The sequence below is a fragment of the Poeciliopsis prolifica genome, unplaced genomic scaffold (assembly GCF_027474105.1).
Source record: "Poeciliopsis prolifica strain line A6 unplaced genomic scaffold, Auburn_PproV2 SCAFFOLD199, whole genome shotgun sequence".
NCBI classification, from domain to species: Eukaryota; Metazoa; Chordata; class Actinopteri; order Cyprinodontiformes; family Poeciliidae; genus Poeciliopsis; species Poeciliopsis prolifica.
The window spans coordinates 164,823-171,661 of NW_026562574.1; the positions used below are offsets into that span (position 1 = coordinate 164,823).

Genomic DNA, 6,839 nt, shown 5'->3' on the forward strand with positions numbered 1-6,839 from the left:
TTTAGTTTACTTTACTTTACTTTAGATCTGAGTCTAGTGAATCACATTACTTACATTATTTTTGCTGATTAGTTCCAGCCTGATTTGGTATTGAAGAACCTTTTTCTGGTCTTTGTGTGTTTTGCAGAACCGTGACAGAATGGTGGACTGTATGAACAAAGTCATGCTGCACGCCGTCGCTCCTGCTGGCAGCCATTCCTTGGACTGGTTCTAGTGGCTGCCTTTGTGGGCTCTTCTTTAGGATGTCCCTCTCGCTGCGAGTGCTCGGCCCAGACCAAGGCCGTCGTCTGTCACCGCAAGCGAATGCCCACCATCCCAGACGGCATCCCGACCGAGACCAGGATCCTGGACCTGAGTAAAAAACAAGCTGACGATGATCAACCCTGATGACTTTATCAACTTCCCCGGGCTGGAGGAACTGGACCTCAGTGGGAATCTGATCAGCTACGTGGAGCCTGGAGCTTTTAACGCCTTGTTTAACATGCACTCACTCAGTCTGAAGAGCAACCGAATCAAACTCATCCCTCTGGGCGTTTTCACAGCCCTGACCAATCTCACCCAACTGGATATAAGTGACAACAAGATCGTCATTCTTTGGATTATATGTTCCAGGATTTACATAACCTGAGGTCTTTGGAGGTGGGAGACAACGACCTGGTTTATATTCTCACCGTGCGTTCAGTGGACTCCTGAGCCTGGAGGAATTGACCTTAGAGCGATGCAACCTTACCGTTGTTCCCACCGAGGCGCTCTCTCACCTGCACAACCTGGTCAGCCTTCATCTCCGTTACCTCAGCATTAGCACTTTGCATCCGTACTCCTTCAAAAAGCTGTTCCGGCTGCGGCATTTAGAAATCGATAACTGGCCTTCACTGGACCACGTGCCAGCGAACACCCTCCACGGCCTGAACCTGACCACGTTGTTCATAACCAACACCAACCTGTCCTCCTTCCCTTACCAAGCCCTGAAGCACCTGCCCTACCTGACCCACCTCAACCTGTCCTTCAACCGGGTCCGCCACATCGAAGGAGGCATGCTGATGGAGCTGGTTCGGTTGCGAGAGTTGCATCTAGTGGGAGCTCAGCTGACCACCATCGATCCGTACGCCTTCCAAGGCCTGCGGGGTCTCAAGGTGCTCAACGTGTCCCACAACCGCCTGGACACGCTGGAAAAGGGCGTGTTCCAGTCCCCTGAGGCCCTGGAGGTCCTCCTGATCGACAACAACCCCCTGGTGTGTGACTGTCGTCTCATGTGGATACTGCAGAAAAAGCACTCCATTTTGTTTGGAGACTCGCAGCCTGAATGCAGCACAGCCGAGGGGATCCGCGGTCGGCCTTTCAAGGAGTTCAAAGAGGCGCTCCTGTCTTATTACGTGACGTGCACCAAGCCAAAAATTCGCGAGAATAAAACCCAAACAGTTACCGTGGATGAGGGCCACCAGGCCATGCTGCGCTGCAGCGCCGAAGGGACGCCGAGGCCCAGCGTGTCGTGGCTGTCCCCACGTCGACGACTTCTGACGAGTCGGAACCACGGGCGGCTGACGGTGCACAACAACGGCACATTAGAGATCAAGACTGCAGAGATACAAGACAGTGGCGTGTACGTCTGCCTGGCCTCCAACACCGCTGGAAATGACACCCTGATGGCTTCATTAGCGGTGAAAAGTCTGGGGTCGCTGTACGCCAACAGGACCCAGCATTACACAGACCCTAACAACGCCACTGCCAATGAAACGGCCAACATTTCCCTCGGTCTGGACCTGAAGACTATTTTAGTGTCCACCGCTATGGGCTGCTTCACCTTTCTCGGAGTGGTCTTGTTCTGCTTCCTGCTCCTCTTCGTCTGGAGCAGAGGAAAAGGAAAACATAAAAACAACATCGATGTGGAGTATGTACCTCGCTCCAAGTCCAACGGTACTAATGTTGATTCGGCAGAGGGACAGGCCGGTCCGCGCCGATTCAACATGAAAATGATGTAAGTTATAAATTCATATATGAAGCAGAGCCGGAAGAGGCCTGGACTGTGGACACAGCTGGAGTAAAAAGTATTTTTTTGAAAATGGAAAGACAGAATGAAAGTGGTTGTGAAACGTTTTAGACTAAAGGGACATTCTGTAAATCACTGCATTGATGCCGAGATTCAGCAGCGAAAAGCACATTAAGCGTCTTACGTAACTGCCAGCGGCGACTTCTCAGAAGAGGAAACAGTTGCTGCCATGGGAACCTGAAGGCAAAAGGTGTCATGTATTAACTTTTTGAAATTTGTATGTTCAAAAGAAGCCCTTAGTTTTGGGTTGACTACAGACTCAACAATGTACAGTATGAATTTGTATCTAAGCTATTAATCTACTTTGTTTAGTCCTGCTTATTCACTGAACAAGGAAAGAGATCTTCTGTTCAGTACGTTTACTGAATGCTTCATTATGTATCTGTGTGGATATTCATTCAACAGAACGATTCATAGCAATATTCACGGGATACTTTAGCCAAAATTGTAACCCTGATGTTCTGCAAGAACCAGTTTCCATTGATTTAAGAAGGGCTTCTCCTCTCTGGCTGAGTTTCTGCCCTTGTTCCCGATAATATGAAACATATAGAGTTTACTAATAATAAATATTTATGAAAAATGTTGATAATTTTGCAAAAGCCAACGCTCTAACACTGTTCAGGACCTAACATGAACATTTGATCAACCTGAAAACGGCCTAGTCCAGGTCACAAACCACCTTTTTGTCCTATTTTTGTCTTTTTTACTTTAACTGTATCTTTGCTGGTTGGCTAACTACATGTGTCAATTTTACAAAAGTGACATCTGCATCATTTCCCCCTGTAGAAAATTTGGACTTTGTTGTGGTAGTACTTCATTTTGTTGTTGAATCATATAGATTGTAAAAACTACAAAAAGTTGAAAAAATGTATGTGAAATAAATGAATATGTATTTGTACCTCTGAGTCAGATTATTGCGGTTTATATCTCTACTGGCTTGAGTTTAGGGTTTGTCGTTGCATCATGTCCATATCAGACACAGGATGTGCAATTCTGCAGATTTCAGCCCCAGATTCTCTGTTTTCCTTTGCAGGTTTACTTCACTGTTTACACACAAAATGACTTTAAAGTTTCTGGATGTTTTCCCACCTGATAGTCCAGAAGACTTGGTTTGATTGGGAACCAGAACTGCAACATTTCTTCCGTTTCCAGCCGCTGTGGTTCGTTCTCTCTGCTCTGAAACCCTTTGAGCAACCTGTTCCCCTCCTCACCTGTGGGGTGCTGCAGCAAGAACCACTAAAGGAAACCACATGAAAACCTCTGAGGACACGGAGCGCAGCTTCCTTCTTTACCAAATGGAAACAGGTTGGAGGATTTCTCTTTCGTCTTTAGTAAAAACCTTGAATCCTTTTGCCCGTTAGCATAGACTCACGCGTTTGTTTTGGTTGTATTACCCAGAATGCTCTGTGCTGTAGTCCACTTCCTGCTTTTGGAGCGTTCTGCAGTCCACGTGGTGTTCACATGTGCATTCGAGTTGCATCGGAGTTCACTTGCACCGAGCCCAGAGTGACTGATTCACACGTCTACAAACAAACTGCAACCATGGGTCTGAAAATCCAAATGGCGGAGGTGGTGTGATGATGTGGAGCTGCTTTACTGCCACTCAGCAAAACGAACAATTCAAATTAAACATTCAGGTTTAACTTCTTATCCAGAACTGCATATCCCAAATGTATGCAGTAAAGATTATATTTGGGATATATGCTTTACTGCAAAATACTGACTTTTACTTACATAAAAAGTCAGTATTTTTATATAATACTGACTTCCACCTATTATGAAACATTTCTACAGTAATTGTCCTCAGATGGGTCAGATGTGAATTGCGTTTCCATGGCGATATCGGTGCTGATGCTGTTTTTTGTGTTGTGTTTCTGTTGCATGTGGACCGCAGTGAAGCTGCTGCTCTCATCACCTGTCGGCTCGTCTGACCAACTCTGGTCTCTAATTATGGAGATGATTTTCCAAAACGTGGGAATCTCAGCCTAATGCAGGTTGGACAGGAAAAACCTCACCAGCAGATTTATCACTGTAATTATTCACAACCAATCAAAAGGGTCCTTTACTTCAGTCATCAAGATGGAGATGATGCTGTTTCTGAAAGGTCAGACGCCCTTCACCACTTTTAATCACATGAATAATCAGAGCTGGAAACTGTTCAACTGGAAAATGTGCACTTGTGTTTTTCTCCTCCTCACCACTGAAAGCAGTGAGTGAGGAAACATCATAAAGTATGAAGCTGTGTCACATCTCTTAAAAACTATTAAAAATAGCGTCATCCGCAGACGGCTGCCGAGTTCCCCACTGAGGAAACGACACTTGCTAAAAGACGGAGAAAAGTTCCTGTATGTGTAAAATCACCCACAGCAGGACACAGGAAACCAAGTTTGATCAAATTGAGTCAGCATATTATTCTATAAATCCAAACAAAGTGATGATGCTGCAAAAATATGCAGCAGCATCACTGAGTCGACACAAACACTGAAGGAAGATCCTGAACCCAGAGGTGATGTTGGACCTGCTGGGCCTTTAAACAGATTCAGGCTCCGGATCTTTTCCGCAGACAAACATCACAGAAAACCAACAAAAAACTATTAAAAATAGAACATAAATAAAAATGCGTCATGAAAGTCAACATATTTTTGTTTGGCCCCAGAGGAAATGACTGAACTGCTGCATCTGCAGTTTCCTAAATGCAGAGAAGATTCTGCAACGGAAGAACGATGAGAAGCTTCAGACTCCGCCTCCTTACAACCAACAAACACTCCAATCAATCAGGTTATGATTCTGTGCTTTATCATGGTGTTACATGTTCAGCGGTACGAGAACGGTGAAGAAAAGTCCATTCAGGAGGAGCTGAAGTCGTGTTTTCAGATTGAAGGAAAGTTTTCATTTCCTCTGGAGACCAAAGTCTGAAAGTCTGCAGAAAGAGCCGAGTGGGCCCGGATCCCACTGCTGGCAACACCTGCAACCTCATCTGACCTGAACCCAAAGTGAGAATCTATTGGAAGATGTGAGACACCAGAACCAACCCTCAACAGAACCACAGGCTGACCTCCGTGTCACGCCGCACTGATGCAGTAATTCGTACAACAGGAACCAGTTCAGGACCTGGATGACTTTGTTTGGAAAATCCTGTTTTATTGGTGTGACTGAATGTTTATGTTAGTGACAAACTACTGCAACCAAATGAAGCTCTAATTCTGTGAAATAAATCCATGTCATCTGTAAAACTGCAGCAGTTTCAGTTTTTCCATTCTGTGCTAAAACTGAAGCTGCTGTGAATCCTCAGAGCGCCATGCTTTAAAAGAATGAAGGATATGAGGCGCCGTATCCGACCGAAGCTCCTGAACACGGCGCTCTGGGTGGATGAACGCGTCAATAAGCCGTTTCTCGTGAGAAAACAGTCAGCTGAGGATGAGGAGGGCTTATGTTTATCACTGCAGTCGGTGTGAACACACAAATCTGCAAAAAACTCCAAGGAACCTGGAAAAACACAAACCTGTTAGAACTGATGTAGTTCTGAAATTACACGCTACGCTTTGAATAGATTTTCAGGCCCTTCAGGCTGAAACACTGTAGCACAAAGAAGATGGAAAAAACCTGCAAATCATATGAGAGAGAGAGAGAAAGAGAGAGGGAGGGAGAGAGAGAGGAGAGAGAGGGAGAGAGAGACAGAGAGGAGAGAGAGAGAGACAGAGGGAGACAGAGACAGAGAGAGAGACAGAGAGGAGAGAGAGACTGTGGTTTGACTGGTCCCAGTCCAGTCCAGGCTGAGCTTTCATCAGGCTCCCTCTGCTAAATGAGTTCCCATGTGAGTCGACTCCACTTCCAGCCTGACATCTAGAAACATGCATGTGCTGCTATGCATCTCCGCTAACCGGCTCTGCAGAACCTGACTGTTTGTCTTCCTCACTGTAAGGATGTGGGACTGAAAGTTATTTCCTTCCTTTTAGATGTAAAGCTCTCTAATGCTGCAGCCTGCAGTGAGAAATGTCTCCAGGATAATAGAGGGTGAAACGCTATTAGCAACAAAAAGCGCGGCGCAGTTCACACCCAGAGCTCTCCTGGAAGCCAACAGTCGATATTTCTTTGTTAGTGTGTTGCTGCGTTCTGTAATTATGTTTTTGCCCTTTCTTGAATACACAGACATGAAAAAACAAAATGAGAGGAGGAAAAATTGAATTCTTTGCCTAAGTAACTGTTTAATGATAAATTGGGCCAAAGAGACAGAAAGTTTCACATTTCACCTCAATATTTCACCTGATAGAAAAAAGTCATCATTTATTTTTGCTTTTACTGTTGAGGAGGCATCACTGTGCATTAGTATAAATTTGTTGGGATATTTCATCACTGCAGGTATATTTCTGGATGTGTTGCTGCGGCTGAACTCCACACATGAGAGGAAGCGGAGTGGAAACGCTTCCCTCCCACTCTGTGAACCCAGGAGTCATTTAAACTCCATCAAGGTTAAGCCCTCAAGAAGAACACTTACATTTGTACTCATAAATGCTTAAATGTCACCTAAGCTTTCTTCTTCTGGGATTTTCTGGGCCAGGAGTTGAATAGCGAAGCGCCGGAGCTTCAGCAGCTCCAAGCTGGGAGGCGAATCAAAACGGCATCATGCAGGAATTAAAGGGACGGATTCAGGAATTAAAGGGACGGATTCAGGAATTAAAGGGACGGATTCAGGAATTAAAGGGACGGATTCAGACAGAACAGATAATTAAAAATGCCCTCAAGACCTCGACCCACATCTCAGCTCATGCAGACACTGCTTTAAATGAATTAT

The 6,839-nt window shown here is 45.3% G+C and overlaps 1 pseudogene; it reads left to right on the forward strand.

Annotated features, from left to right (window-relative positions):
* LOC129356835 (leucine-rich repeat and immunoglobulin-like domain-containing nogo receptor-interacting protein 2) overlaps window positions 1-2,945 on the forward strand; it is a 150,733-nt pseudogene extending 147,788 nt beyond the window's left edge.
* Window positions 2,946-6,839: the final 3,894 nt, after the last annotated feature.